Here is a 16,127-nt window from a genome sequence, read left to right on the forward strand (position 1 = left end):
CCACCAGCTCCAGGCCTGTCTGCCCTGCTCACTGGCAGGTACGGCTGGAGAGGAACAAAATGAGCCCAGATGCACAGGGGGTGAGACTATGCCAGCCTCTGCTGCTGCCAGTTACAAAGCACACTCAGTTCTCAGGAGCTCAGCCCCAGGCCTGGGGAAGCTGCTTGACCTTTCTTCTTTCAAAGCAGGCCCTAAGGCCAGCATCAGCTGGGCTGTGCCTGTGGTGGTTACTGCATTCTGACAGGGGCCTGTCCCATATGCTGACCGGTCATCTAACAGCCCTAAGACAGGGCCAGTGCAAGACTGTGGGCACCCTCAAGTGCCATTATAACACAGGGAAATGGAAACGATGTCTCCCCAGCCCCGGCCTTGTAAAAGAACTCAGGCCACAGGATCCACTCTGTTGTCTGCAGTAATAGGCCACAAAATGCCTCCTCTGCCAGCTTTCTGAGCCACCTCTGGGAGGATGCTGAGGAATAAGTAGCTGTGACACATTCAATTCTGTCCCTGGAGGAACTGGCAGATCACACAACACCGCCCGTGACAGCATGGCTGATCATCCCAGGGAACTGAGGTTTGGGGTTTGGAGAAACTGTCTCCAAAGACATGCCAGCAAGTGGCCTTTTTCACTTCTGTAGTTTTTGAGATCTACAGCACAGCATGGTAACCCTAGTTAATAATAGTGTATTGTGCGTTTTAACATTGCTAAGGGTAGAAGTTGAACATTCCCAACACACACACAACATTAAGTGCAGTGAGAGTATGTACGTTGGATGGAGTTACCATTCCGCACATGTGCACATACTACTCCCCATAAGTATTCAGGCAGCGCTTGACACCTCGGGGTTCCACACTCACAGGTCCCACCCACCCTGGACTTAAAGTACAAACCTTTACCTTATCATGATTTACTAAATAACACAGTGTTAACCCATTTGCACAGCATGGTGCATTGAATTACATATTATAAGTCATGTAGTGGTGATGTGCAGTATGTGGGAGGACGCGGGCAGCTCCATGGAAGTAAGGCAACGTTTTCTATGAGGAACTCAGACATCCATGGCCTTTGGAATCTTGGAGGTCCTGGTAGCTACTCCTCTAAAGGTACTGAGAGATGATGGAACAATTACTATTTGTCATCCAAAAATGAAATTAACTGTGAAGTTAATACCTTTATTGTTTATTCTTTTTTTTTTTTGTACCAGGGATCGAACTCAGTACCTTGCACTTGTGAGGCAGGAGAGCTGCCACTGAGTTAAATCCAGGGCCACCTTCACCATTTATTCTGCTCATATTCTTCCTTTGTGAAGCATTCACATGGCTGACACAAATTAACAATCAATTTCGAAACAGTGTTCCTACAGAAAAATTGTTTCAGTAAGTGTAAAAGTTAATTAGTCATAATAAAACATTTTTATTCACTACAAAAGCAAACAAAAATAGATACATAGTTTAAAAATATAAATGACTGCTGAGGATCTGGAAACCGTTCAATTTCTCTGGTGATGGAAGGGATGAAAATTAGCCACCCATGATCCTGGGTTCGAACAATCCCATTGGCAAACTTCCTCAGAACCATCCTGCAGAACCCGGACCTGCACTGGGGGTTCATCCCTTCTGGCGCTCCTGGTGGTTTCTGCTCCTTGGCCTGATGCCTGCGGAGCGGGAGATGGAAGAATGGCACAAGGATGACTGTGGCTGGAGCTGCCAGGGCCGTGGGTGGCTGACGGGATGTGAGGACCCTCTGTCCTTGGGGTCTGTGGTTCTGGCTGCAGACCCTCCCTTGCTCTCCTTCCGTTCTATCTGGGAAGGGGCTGTGTTGCAGGAAAGGGATATGACAAGCCAGAGGTGAGAGAGAGTGCTAAGAACAGTGCTATGGAGGAGGCTAAGAAGGAGGCCGCTGCCCCAGAGCAGGTGGTGCGGCCTAAGGGCAGGACCAGTGGGCCTCCTCATTTTCTACACAGCACTATTTTTCACTCTTAACTTCCTTTGGTGCTGGGGATCAAACTCAGGACTTTCACTCTTAACTTTTAAAATGGGTTCCCAGTGATCACACTCTTGCCACTTACCCTGATTGAAATCCCAACAGTATATTCCACTGAACTACAGCAAACAATACAAAAATTCATTTGGAATCAGAGGAGACCTAGAATAGCAAAAGTAATTCTAGGCAACAGAGACATGGCAGGGGGTATCACAATCCCCAACTTGAAACTATATTACAAAGCTTCTGTGATAAAAACAGCATGGTACTGGCAAAGAAACAGACCCAAGGATCAGTGGAATAGATTAGAAGATGTAGATACAACTGCAGACATACTCAGCTACCTCATCTTCGACAAAGGAGCCAACCATCCTCACTGTAGATAGCCTCTAATAAATGGTGCTGGCAAAACTGGATTTCAACATGCCAAAGATTAATATTAGACCCCTATCTTTCACCATGCACTAAACTAAAATCAGAGTAGATTAAAGATCTAAATATTAAAACAGAAGCACTAAACTTGCTGGAAGATAGGTAGAACTCTTGAAGACATCAGCATAGGAAAATACTTCATGAATAAATCCTCAGTAGCACAGGAACTAGCATAAAGAATCAACAATTGGGATCTCATCTTTCAAAAAGCTTCTGCACTGCAATAGAAATCACCAACAGAGCTAAGAGACAACACACAATGTGGGAAAATTTTTTTTACCAGCTGTTCTCAGACAAATACCTACTATCTATATAAATAAAGAACTCAAAGATTTCAGATCAGGGCTGGGATTTAGTTCAGTGGTTCTGACACCTGCCTTGCAAGCACAAGGACCCGAGTTTGATCCCTGGTACAAGAAAAAAAAAAAAAAAGAAAACCAGCCCCCCCCATATAAAGACCCAATTCAAAAATGGACACCTGAAATGAACAGATATTTCTCAGACAAAGAATTAAAAGCAGGAAATAAACATGAAAAAATGTTCAACATCACTGGTCATTCAAGAGATGCAGATGAAAACAACACTGAGATTCCATCTCACCCCAGAAAGAATGGCTGCTATCAAGTAATCAACAAATAACAAATGCTGGTGGGAAGAAAGGAACTCTTCTCCACTGTTGGTGGGAGTGCAGACTGGTGCAACCACTGTGGAAATCAACATGGAGATTCCTTGAAGAACTAGGATCAGAAATCTCATTTGACCCAGCCATCCCTCTGCTGGGTATCGTCCCAAAAGAATTACAAGAATCCCCACAGCGGTAGATGTTAACCCATGTTTACAGCAACACAGTTTATAATAGCTAAAACTTGGAAACACTCAAAATAATATTTTAATTAGAAAATGTGGGAAACTTGCTGAAAACTACAAAGTATTTCTGAAAAGGGGCATGCTATGTTTTTGTACTGGGAGGTTCAGGCAGGTACCCAGGTATCCCCGCCATTGAGGCAGAAAAGAAGGTGTCTTTTCAATAAATAAAATAAAATAAAATATTTCTTTTCAGAAATATAAAAAAATAACCCTTTGAGTAATACAGAAACCCCAATTGAGAAAATGTATTTTGCCCTAACTCATGTCTTTTTTTTTTTAAATGAAGGAATGATTTTGGTTAGGCAGGGATTTTTAAACAGGATGATAAAAGCACTAAACACAATAGGAGAAGAAATTGGAATTTAATAATTTGGAATTTAATAAGAGCTTCTTTTCATCAAAAGAAAATGTTAAGAGAGCAAAAGGGCAATTCACAAGGAGGGAAAATAAATTTCTATCAGTGCTTCTAGCCACCAGAGGGCTCGCACTGGAATATATAAAGGACACTTACAAATCCTGATGAAAAGGACTGCAAACTACTATTTGCTAAGATGAGCAAGAATCTTGAACAAAATGTCCAATAAGCATATGCCTGTTGTACCATTGGTCATCAGGCGATCAAAGTAGTCACTTTGGCAGGAGCCACCTGCACCTGCACCAAAATGTCGAAGATGACAGGGCAGAGAAACCCATCTGCAGTAAGGATGTGGCATGTCTTCTCATGGCGAGTGAGGGTGCAAGTTGCTACAGCTCTGTGAGAGAGCTCAGAATTCAGTTATAATCGCTCGCATAAACCCCGGACAAAAAGATAAAAGAGAAGGTCTGAAGGTAATGAAAGTAGAATTCTCGTGCTTGATTGCCCGAGAGTCACATTCACAAAAGACTGCCAGGACCAGAGTCTTGCACAAAAAGTACTTCTACAAGGACGTCTGCCCAGCACCTCACTGTCCAGCCTCAGACTGCTTTTCTCTGTATTAATCCTTGGGGCAAAGGATCATTACTACAAAATACCTTGTGTAGTTCTCCTAATGTTTGCCTTACAAAGCTCCCCCAGGGCCAGAGATTTAGCAAGCACAAGGTCCTGAGTTAGATCCCCAGTACCAAAGCAAAAACAGAAACAAAAAATAAAACTCCCATCGCCTTGGCCCTTTTAATATGCTGCTCATCGTTTACTATGGCTCGCACCTTCCCATTGCAGTGCTGTACTATTCCCTAACAAATACCGTCATTTCTCAGAGAATCTCTTCTTGTTATTTAGGTCACAACCTCCTGGAGAAATTGTTTGACAGTATCTGTTAAAGCCATGCATTAACATTCCCCACGAGCTGCTGGGCGTATTCCCAAGATTAAAACGCTTAGGTTCATCAGAAGACATATACAAGAATGTTCACACTAGCATCATATTAAATAGAAAAAAACTGGAAGCAATCTAAATGTCCACCAACAGTAGGATGAATAAACTGTGCTACAGCCTTACAGACGGAGGGCCTCTGTTACCATTAATTATGAAATGTCAACTTGATTTGGGTTAAGACCAGCCTTGCTGATTAGTAAAGTCTGCTCGTCTGTAGATGATTGACATGAAGGCCAGCAAACTGACGGGGGAAGACCCACCCCGGATGTGGCTGCCACCAACCAATAGGCTTGTAACTTGGGTAGACTAGAAAAGAGGAAGTGTTTCCCTTTTTGGAGGCGTTCCTTTCTTTGCCATAGCCTGTGGAGCTTTCTTCAGCATTTCAGAGCAGACTCTCCAGGTTTCTGATACGGATTCACAGTGGTGATTTGACAGTGATCTTCCGGGCCTTCAGCCTTGCTCCTGCATCCTTCATGCAGTGAGCAGTCAGTGTTCTCAGCCTCTGATGCCTCAGGTGGGTGGTAGGGTGGGACTCTGCTGCTTCTGATCCCATCAGCCTAATGAATCTCTTTATTATATTTTGTTCCTCTAGAGACCCCCTAATGCAGCGATGCAGCAAGGAAAAGAAACCAGCAAGCCCACGATTGCTACATACAACAGCATGGATGGATCCTGAATGCATGATGTCTAGAGTAGGAAGCCAGACCTGAGACCCAAGAGCACAAGTGCTGCGTGATTCCACCTGTGTGAGCGGCAGGGACAGGAGAGATTTCTTGTAATAGAAGACAGAGGGGTGAGTGTCCCCAGTGGTGGGCAGTGTGGGTAGGGAGATTGATGTGAAAGGGAACAAGAGAGCAACCTTCAGGGAACTAGAAATGCAATACTCCTTGTCTTGCCACTTAGGCTAAACAAATGTGAAAAGCCATCTCGTGTGTCCTAAAAGACACCCTCTCCACCCGTGTACACCACATCTTCCTTAGAAAGAAAAAAAGCCGGATGCACCAGTGAAGGAAGAGGGAGGGGGAGAGGAGGATGTGGGAGGGGTTCACAGGCCTGCTTACCAGGGCCCACCCTGAAGGCAAGACCTTGAAGCAGGCCCCTGTGCTGCAGAATTTGCAGAGGCCTTCTGCGTGCAGAGGACACTGAGCGTAGGCCCTGGACGGCATACAGAGACCAACACTAACTGAGGCCAGTCCATTCCTCTTGGTGATTCACTCACACCAGACTTTTATTCTGCCATTATTTCCAAGGGAGAAAGCCGCAGTGCCACATCTCAGCGATTTTCCCCAGGTCACATTCTGCATTGATCCAACATCCCCACTGCCCAGCTCCAGTGCCCCATGCTTACCCCTGTGCTGATTGTGAGTCCTGTCTTCTCCCCACTCCACTTCGTAGCCTTCTGTCTCTTGTGGATAGAATTCTAACAGCCCAGAGTCTGTTCTCTAGGCTTTGGCGCTTAGAGGAGCGAAGAGGAAGATTTCTCTAGTTAGGTCCCCAGTGATGAGCTTCAGCAGCAGGGTGGGAACACAGCATTCATGGAGATGGCATCAGGATCTGGGTCCTTGACACACAGAAGCTAGGATGTGGAAGCCACTTACTTTGTTTTGGTCCCCTGCATCCAAGTCCTGGCTCAGTGGGGCAGCACTGTGGGCTTCTTGGATGAAGCCCAGGTTCCAGAGGTCCTGATCATCTCCTGACTGTGGGCTGCACCATACATAATGGGTACATGCAGCACATCTACAAAGAGTCACCTCTGTGTCCCTGTCCACAACAGATGGCCTGCTGCTTTGGCCAATTCCTGGGTATCTGCCTATGAGGTGAATTTAAGAAATTCCTTCTCTGCCCTTGCTCTCTTCTGTCCCTCTACACACACGGCACCCATCACCCCCCCCCCCGTTGTCTCCTGTGCTGCTTTCCCCTGCACAGGGCTAGAGTGCCTGTCACCCAGTAGCTCAAGCTGTCCTTCCATTTCCAGGCAAAGGCAGCAGGGTCTCCTGAGGTCCTGAGGCAGGACAGATCCCTGGAGGGTCACACACTCCCAAACAGAAGGTAGACACAGAGAAAACAGAAATGCAGACATAAAAACCCAAAGATAATATTCTGCGGACACCTCAGGCAGGAGGCTGATGTCCCTCCAGGGCGAGGCCCTGAGGTCAGGAGTGTTACAACACAGTGCAATTGTTGTGCATAATGACAGCCCGAGCCACCAAGCAAAGGTTACCCTACACCGAGCATCCTGCTGAGGAGGAAGGTTTGTCATCTGTCTCAGGGATGTCAGACAGTTTAAATGTGTCCTGTTCCACAGGATGTCAGCTAACTGTTTAATTCAGTAATATGGAGCTGCTTTTCCCTGATGGAGACATGGAAGGTGTGGATGGGTGTGTTATGGGTGCTTTCGTATAGCTCTTTGTCTCGGCCACTCTGGTTTGGCTTATGCATGTTCACTGTTTAATTAAGACCTTTCAGCATCCTTTATTATTATTATTATTATTATTATTATTATTATTATTATTATTATTATTTATTATTAGGAAGGGAGCATGACCCTGAGCAAGACCAACCACTGCTGAATAAATACAAACTGAGAATTCAGCCAGCAGACGCTCCGTCTCTACACCAGGAGTGCAAAGGTGAGAGGAGAGAAGTTGCTTCCAGGTGTTTTGAGAATCCTGAGTGCGGTGGACTTTGGGAGTTCCAGTTCTAGTGGTAAAAGGTAGTGGTTTTATGTTTTCTCTTGATGCTTTTTTACCTCTTTATCCAGCTGTTTTAAAGAAGACTTCGTCCTTGGGGAAGTGGAACCAAAGTGGTTCCATGACCTCTCATTTCATTTCTGACTTTGCTGACTTTGGTGCGTGTGTGCTCACATACAGTTCCAGCACCCAGCATCAGGGGCTTCAGGCAGAGTGCCTGGCACAGACCTGGGACCATGCAGCCCACACTGACACCAAGACAGTGTTTACCAGGCAGGAGGCTCTGCCTCACTCTGCACCTGGCTGCTGCTAAATGAACGTGTGCCAGTGGAATGTCTGTCCAAGGGTACACTTGAACTTTGCAAACTTTTGCTTTGTTTACCCATGACACAAACCAGGCTGCTTTCCGTATAGATGTCTTGGGCCTAGCCAAGCGAAGCATAGGGTCAAAAGGGAGGAGGGTCTCGCCAGCACATGCCTCCTCTCCCTCCTCCTAGCTGGGATTTTGCTATATCCTCTGTCGAAAACTGGTTTGGCCCCAGGGTCATCAGGAGACAGAGGTGAAAATGGAGATTGATCAAAGGTAGATTTTGGTCCAGCATCCAGGAGGCATCTGTGCCCAATGACCAAACTTTGGTCCCTAGATGGTGGGTGCAAGAATGGAAGCCAAAAAAAAAAAAGGATGTTATTTTGGGTACAAAAGTTGTAACTAGTTTTATTTGTCCTCTTAACTGGAAATGCTGGACCTCCCCAAGGTTGGGAATATCAAGAATCTTTTCTGTTGCAAAATAACATCTGGCACATAGTAGGTATGTATTAGTGTGTATCAGTCAGTGCTCACTAGAGAAAAGATTTAATGCAAGATAAATAAGTGTATAAGAATTTACAATGGCCACTCCAGAGTCAGCTGTGGGAGGGTACAAAAGGGCTGTCTGTGTGCTGGAGATCCAAAGGACCCAGTTGAAGGTCTGGAGCTCACTGTAGTGTCCTGTGCAAGTCCCTATGAGGAGGCCAAAGGGTCTGTGCCAGAAGGCTAGAGTCTGTGCTAGAAGTCAGGAGACAACGTCCAAGGTGAAAGTGAAGACTGGAGCTTCCCCAAAGAAGCAGAAGCGAGTCTTCTTTCTCAGTTTCCCTTTTATACCATTTAGACAACAAGCCCATTGGTTACTGTCACTGATGCCTGGTAAATCCCAGCACATCTTCAGTAAATCCCCTCAGCTACACCCAGAACTATGCTGATCCAGTTTAGTTGGGCTTTTCTTACTCAAGTTGACACAACCAGTTAACTATCACAGCATGCAACAATTTTTTGAATGAATGGATCAAAATGCAATCCAAGCACAAATCTTTCTACACTATAATAACTTATCATCATTGGGGTCTTACCTGGGCCACTCAGCCAGGCGTGGGTAAACATTTCCTGAAAAGGGCCATACTGTAAACATTCTGGGATTTGCAAGTGATCACTCAGCCATTGGAGCGAGAAGGCCACCATTCCATTGCACATTCCAGTCTTTACTTTTAAGGCAGAGAGTGAGTCAGACCTGGTAGCCCACACCCGTAATCCAGTCTTGGAGGCTGAGGCAGGAGGCTCATAGGTTCAAGTCCAGCCTGGGAAACGTAGCAACTTAGCAGGACCTTTTTTTTTTCTTTCTTTAAAGGTTGGGGAATGTAGCTCAGTGTGAAAGACCTGGGTTCAATCCCCAGTACCACATATTAAATTAAATTAAATTAAAAAGGGTCTGGAGGTATAGCTTTGTGTACAATCCCCAGTATTGCTAAATGGAAAAAAAATAGAGGGTGGCCAGATGTGGCCCTTGGGCTATAGTCTGCCAGCACTGTCCTAGACCCACTTGCTGCTCCCATGGAATAGACTGTTTCTTCAGATTCTCGCAGGACCCAGAACTGGATGTTTTAATTAAATACACACACACACACACACACACACACACACACACACACACACACACACATATTAAAACCGCTTCTCCATTTATTGTTATGTTTCAGCAATTTTTTGGATTGCTATATATTAGGGCTATGGCTAAAGGCTGAAAATGCCAACAATACTTCAGAAGGAATTTTCCCAGTTTTTAGACCTGAGACCAGGCTCCAAGAGCACTGCGCTCTGCTGAACAGCCACCAAGGGGCAGCCACTACATACACGGCTCTAAGGAAGTCTCCAAAGTAGAGACACGTTCCTGGGTGTGTTCTCTGCACCTGTGGGTACAGGGATCTGGGTTGGAAAAGACTAAACAAGATGCTTTCTTCTACAGCATTCAGAAGCTTTCGTGATTTTGTTATGTACTAAGTGTGCTACTCAGGAAGTAAATACCGAAGTCTAAATGTGCTGGGCTGGGATGCAGCTCAGTGGTACAGTGCTTACTGACCATGCACGAGGCTCCTCTGGCTTCCACCTTCAGCACCAACGAATAAATAAATATATACATATGTGTGACATAATAGGGACTAGGCCAGGTAGCACAGCACCCAGAAGAAAAAGTCCAAAGTACAAATAACTGACCAACTTGTTTAGGGGAGAGGCTGAATGCTGTAAAGGAGGAGGGTGCTGCTAGGTTTCCTCTGGGTGGCCCAGAATTTTCTCTGACCCCAGCTGCACACCATCAAGTCCAACAGGACAGTGTCGTAGCTCTCTGTGGCTCTTCAGAGGCCTCCTTGGGTTCAAATGCACATGCAGGCCCACCTGGCTTCCTTGCACTTTGCTTTACGGTGTGTCACAACATCACACACTTCACAAATGGAAAGTTTATGGCATCTCTGTGTCGAGCAAATCTACTGGAAATCTATTTGTCCTACTGTATTTTTACTTCCTGTCTCTGGGTCACATTTGGTAATTCTTGCAGAATTCCAAATTTTTCTGTTATTATAATACCTCTCATGGTGATTTGTGACCGATGATCTTCAAGGTTAATATCATAATTTTAGGGGGAGAGCACTATGAACTAGGCCCATATAAGGTGATGGGTTTTTTGTTGTTGTTTTGGTATGATTTTGCAGTGCTGAGGATTGAAGCCAGGGCTTTTTCACTGAGCTACATCTCTAGCTCCCTTTTATGTTTTATTTTGAGATAAGATCTTGATAAATCACTAAGTCGGCCTGGACTAAGCTTGAACTTGTAATTCTCCTGCCTCAGCCTCCCAGAATGAAGATAACGATCTTAATTGATAAATGTGTGTGTTCTGACTCCTCCACTGACGGGCTGCTGCCCTGTCTCTCTCACTTTCTTCCCATAGCCTGCCTAGGCTTTGAGACACCACAACATTGAAATTAGGCCAATTCCTAACCCTACAATGTTAACCCTACATTTTTTGGGGGGTACTGGAGTTTGAACTCAGGTCCTTGCACTTGTGAAGCAGGCACCAGAACTACTAAGCTAAATCCCTGGCCCAAATGATTATGGAAAGGAGTGATATATTTTTTGTTTTTGTTTTTGGTACTGGTGATCAAACTTGGCGCTTAAGAGGCAGGCAGCAGAACCACTGAGCTAAATCCCCAGCCCAATATGTTACTTTTTTTTTTCTTTTGGTACCAGGGATCGAGCTCAGGAACTTGTGCTTGCAAGGCAGGAACCACTGAGCTAAATCCCTGCCCCCTAATTTTTTTTTAATTTTGTTTTTTGGTACAGGGGATTGAACTTGGGTCCTTGTGCTTATGAGGCAGGCGGCGGAACCACCGAGCTAAATCCCTGGTCCAAAATTATTATTATTATTCTTATTATATATTTTTTTGGTACCAGGTATCGAACTCAGGACCTTGCTCTTGTGAGTACAATGTTAAACCCTACAGTGTTTAAGTGAAAGGAAAGGTTTCACAGCCCTCGCTTCAGATCAAAAGCTAACTGTGATTAAGCTGCAGGGGAAGGAAGGCTGGAAGTCAGGCAAGGAGGGTTTGAAACCAAAAAGACTGAAAGTGAAACCTCTTGTGCTTGTTAATCAAGGTGTTAGTGCAAAGGAAAGGAAGGAAATAAAAAAAAAATGCCACTCCAATGAACACATGAATGGTACAAAAATGAAGCAGCCTTGTTATAAATATGGAGAAAGTCCAGTGGTCTGGATAGATGATCCAACCAGCCAAAGCATTCCCTTACACCAAAGTCTGATGCAGAGCCAGGCCCTAGCTCTGCACCTTTATCAGACAGACAAGTGAGGAGGCTGCAAAAGAAAAGTCTGAAGCTGGCAGTGGTGAGTTCCCAAGGAAAGAAGCTACCCTTCATAGACTAAACGTGCCCTGCGAAGCAGTGAGTGTTTATGTAGAAGCTGCAGCAGGTTATGCAGAAGATCTAGCTGAGATCATCAACTGGCCAGGGACTGACACTAGTCGACCGATTTTCAATGTAGACTACATAGTCATATTGATAAAAGATGTCATTTAGGATTTCCGTAGCTAAAGAGGAAAAGTCTATGCCTGGCTTCAAAGGACAGGCCACCTCTCTTGTTAGGAGCGGATGCAGCTGGTGACTCTTAAGTTGAAGCCAGTGCTTACTTCCCATTCTGGAAATCCTGGGGCCCTTCAAAATTAGACCAAACCAACTCTGCCTGTGTTCTATAAGTGGAGGAACAAAGCCTGGATGGCCATGCATCTGGTCACAGCATGGTTTGCTTTGAGACCTGTTGCTCTGATGGAGACAGATGAAACAAGTATGTCTGTGCCTGCTAGCGCAGCATCTCCTCTCTAGGCTAGGGCTCAGGAGTCATTCTGATACTCAGATTTTATTATTAACAGACATTTCACTGGACTATAGCTGCCATGAAGAATTATTCCTCTGATTGACTGGAGGAAATTAAATTGAAAAACTTCCAGCAGGGAAGCACCAGCCTAGATGCCATTCAGAACATTCATGATTCATGGGAGGGGGCTAAATTATCAACAGTAACAGGAGCTTGGAAGAAATTAATGCTAACACTCATGGAAGACTCAATATAAAGGAACTGTAGATGTGGCAGAAAGAGCAAGAGGACTAGAATTAGAAGTGGAGCCTGAAGATGGGACTGAAGTGCTGCCATCTCATGATAAAACTTGAATATATGAGGAGTTGCTTCTCACAGGAAAAAAAAAAAAAAGAGGAAGTGGCTTATTGAGATGGATTCTACTCCTGGTGTAGATGCTGTGAACACTGTTGAAATGATAACAAAGGTTTGAGAATGTTGCATACACTTCAATGACGGAGCAGCAGCAGAGTTTGAGAGCACTGGTTCCAATTAGGAAAGAAGTGCTTGTGGGAGTAAAATTCTCTCAAAAAGCACTGTATGCCACAGAGAAATCACGAATGGAAGGATCAATCCGGGCAGCAGTTCATTGGTGTCTTATTTTAAGAAGTTGCCACAGTCATACCAACCTTCAGCAGCCACCAGCCTGGTCAGTTAGCAGATACCAGAGGGGAGACCCTCCACTGCAAAATCATTATGACTCACTGAAGCGTCAGGTGGTCATTAATGCAGTGGTATATTTATCCCAAATTGTTCGTAAACAAAAGCACTCATGAGCTGAGGTACTACTGTATTATGTTTCTCAGCAACAATATATTTAAAAATTAATATGAGTATATCAGTTGGCTTTCCTGTTTTGTTGTTGTTTGTTTTTTTGTTGTGTGTGTGTGTGTGTGTTTTTGGCTTTCCTGTTAATAAGACAAAACACCTGATACCCACAACTTAAAGGAGGGGTTTTAATTTGGCTCATGGTTTGAGGGGTGTAGTCCGTGGTCAGCTGGCTCCAAGGCAGAAATGTTATGGCAGAAGGGTGCAGTGGCCCGAAGGGGCTAACTTCATGGCAGGTGTGAAACTGAGTGCAGAGGAAAAGAACCAGTGAGATGCACCCTCCAAAGGCAAGCCCTGGTGACCCACCTCCTCCATCTGGGCCCCACTTCCTAAGAGCACATTCAGTGGATTAATCCATCCATGAGTACAGGTTCCCCAGGACACAATCATTGTGTCAGGGTTCTTAATGCAGTCAAGTTGACAAGTAAGATGAATCGGCCTAATGTGTACACTAATTTTTTACACATATGCTATTGCACATTTATTTAATAGACTACTGTATAATGTAAACGGGATTTTTGTATGGATTGGGAAGTAGAAAAATTCATGTGATTCACTTTTTTGTGATAATTTGGTTTATTGTGGTGGCCTAGAACCGAACCCACAATAACTCTGGGGTAGGCTTGTGTATCCCTGTGTAGTATTCCAGGAGCAAGAAATACTACACAGTAGTGCAAGTAGACCGCAGATACTATGCACATCAACATGATGTATCTGGTGAGGATGCATGAAATAAGCAAGTCACAGAAGAAACATGCAAAGTGATTATTTATTTCCCAGAAAGCTCAGGAAGAGGCAAAAACAAAACAAAAACAACTTTTTTAGGAGTAGATATATCCAGGTGTGGTAAAGCTGTAAAGGAGGGCAAGAGAATTATTGACACAAACATTTGGGTGCTGGTTGCCTTTAAGACAGCAAGCAATCCAATAGAAAGGGATAAACAAGGTACAAAGGATATTCAATATCTTTCATGGGATGGAAGCCATTCACTTATTTGCTAAAACAAGTAGTTTTCCCATATATATGACATATATTTTGGTATACACCCTAAACCAAAAGTATAAAATGAAAATAAAAGCAACTTCTCAGCAGGCAAGGAGAGGGGCCCAAGTCTGGGCCTCTCTGTTTCTGGCCATGAGGATTTGCTCTGTAGTTCCCTAGAAGCTTTGGCAAGGTAGTGAGCTACAAATGCTCATCCCAACCTGAGCACTACAACCTTGCTTTTTGGGGGTACCAGGGATTGAACTCGGGTCCTTGCACTTGCAAGGCAGGCGGCAGAACCACTGAGCTAGATCCCCAGCCTGAGAACTACAACTCTGTAGTTGATTTGGAGGTGCAGCCACAGATAGCCGTGGTGACAGAGATGCTGGGTCCAGAGCTCAGAGGCCTAAAGTAGAGGCACCCGATCCTGAGCAGCATCCAGGCACTGCTGGACTAAGGCCTGTGTGGACCCTGCAGCCTCCAGTGCTTCCAGTCTGGTGAGAATCCTTCTAAGACCCCACACATGTCGTCACTGCCTTTGCACTTGTCCAGCCACTGACCACAGCTCCCTGGGCCTGAAGCCTGGCTCCCCCGCTCTGTAGCTGAGCTCCTGCTGGTCTCCTTGCGTGTACTTGTTAGTGAGATCAGCCCCAAACACAGGTGCCTGCCCGTTCTCAGGAAAGCCTGGCTTTAAGTCCCAGTCCCGGGGTCTGTCCTGGGAAAACCAGAGAGGTTTTCTGGGGCATAGTTGCTTTGATGTTGGAACTGGGGAAAACCAGACAAACCTGAGTTAATTTGATTACTTCACTGGGACTCTACACTCATGCATAAAAGGCTGGTTTTGTTACGATTGATCTAGAAGAGCTCTTGTAGACATTAGCTCGTCTGCCTTTCATACTTTGTTTTGGAGGGGACAGAAGAGAGGCTCAATCTCATTCTTTGCAGCCACAGAACCTCCCTCATACACCTCCTGCTAAATGACTACTGTTGAAGACTGTAGGTGCCCCAATAAGAGACGCTTAGCTTGTCTCTAATCTTGCTAAGGGCAGATTAATTTGGGAAAACAAGGTGGAAGGCAATTATTCTCCAAAAGGCTAGAAGTGAGAGCAAGGGAAGAATACTTTCAAAACCAGAATCAACAATCACACTAGATTTCTGTAACCGTAAAGGTTGCTTTGGCAATCTTACCTAGAAGCAGCAGGCTTCAGAAGAGGACTCCTTAAACTAAGACTGCTGGCCCCACCTCCAGTGCTTTGAAGTCAGGAGATCTGGAGTGAAGACTAATTATTCTGTTTCCAGTAAGTGAAGCTGATTCTGCTGGAGAGGGAACCACACTGTGGGAACTATCTCCATGGTGCTGAAGGCATTAAGTCTGAGTAAGAGGTTGTCAAGCTTTGTCTATAAGGATCACCTAGAGAAAATTCTAGGCTTTTTAGACCATTCACTGGCAACTACTCAGTGCTGCTTTAGTAGAGAAAGAGCATCATGAGGCAATAAATGAATGAACATGGCTGTATTCCAATAAAATTTTATTTATAGTCACAGACAGCGGGCCAGATTTAGCTTCTGAGCTGTCGTTTGCCAATCTCTGGTGTAGATCATTACTGAGTGACTTTTAATAACCTTCTTAGCAGCTCTGTTTTCCATCTTTGTTTTAGAAAGCAGATGACTCCAGGCCAGTCGACAGCAGGTTGAGGAGGTGTGAGAAAGACCACTGATTTCAGTACAGAGACAGAGTAGAGTATAGCATTCAGCTTTTGCTACATAACAAACATCCCAAGGCTTAGTGATTTAGTAATGTAAGGCCAAGGGTAAATCCTGGTCCAAAACTGGTTTGGCTGGGCTGCCTGTGTTTTCTGAGCTCTTTTATGCCCTAGGGCTACCATAACATCAGGCTATGTGGTTGGGTATTTGACGGTGATCTCACAAGTCTGGCAGGTAGGTGGCTGCAGGCTGGGCACCTTGGTTCTCTTCCACGTGGCCTCTCCTCCAAGAGGCCTAGCTCAGAAGCCCATGGTGTTCTTAGTATAGCCAGGAGAGAAGTTCTCTGTGACTGTAGTGAGAGCTTGTGCCTCACCACTTTCATCTGATTCGGTTAAAGGAGGCACAAGACCAGCCCAAGTGTAAGTGTGGAACAGTGGGCTCCACCTGTGCTGGAGAAGCAGCTGAGTATTTAGGACCTTTTGTAATGACTGCTCAGATAGAAAGCCAGGGTAGGGGCTGGGGTTGCTTGGTCCTGAATTTTAGTTCCTGTAGTCACTGGA

The 16,127-nt window shown here is 45.0% G+C and overlaps 1 protein-coding gene across 7 annotated transcripts in view; it reads left to right on the plus strand.

Annotated features, from left to right (window-relative positions):
• The first annotated feature begins 4,959 nt into the window (after window positions 1-4,959).
• Window positions 4,960-16,127, plus strand: part of LOC104870217 (actin-85C) — a 49,364-nt gene continuing 38,196 nt past the window's right edge. For 2 of the 7 annotated variants that reach the window (XM_010635697.2, XM_033756737.1), the window contains exons 1-3: window positions 4,972-5,122; window positions 5,230-5,430; window positions 7,169-7,267. The gene's annotated coding sequence lies outside the window, so the exon portion shown is untranslated. Of the gene's footprint in view, window positions 5,152-5,229; window positions 5,431-6,882; window positions 7,006-7,168; window positions 7,268-16,127 lie in introns of those variants that run through there. The other 5 variants (XM_010635701.2, XM_010635698.2, XM_010635700.2 and 2 more) reach the window with 5 other exon arrangements.

The sequence above is a fragment of the Fukomys damarensis genome, unplaced genomic scaffold (genome assembly GCF_012274545.1).
Source record: "Fukomys damarensis isolate Sample0158 unplaced genomic scaffold, DMR_v1.0_HiC HiC_scaffold_27, whole genome shotgun sequence".
NCBI classification, from domain to species: Eukaryota; Metazoa; Chordata; class Mammalia; order Rodentia; family Bathyergidae; genus Fukomys; species Fukomys damarensis.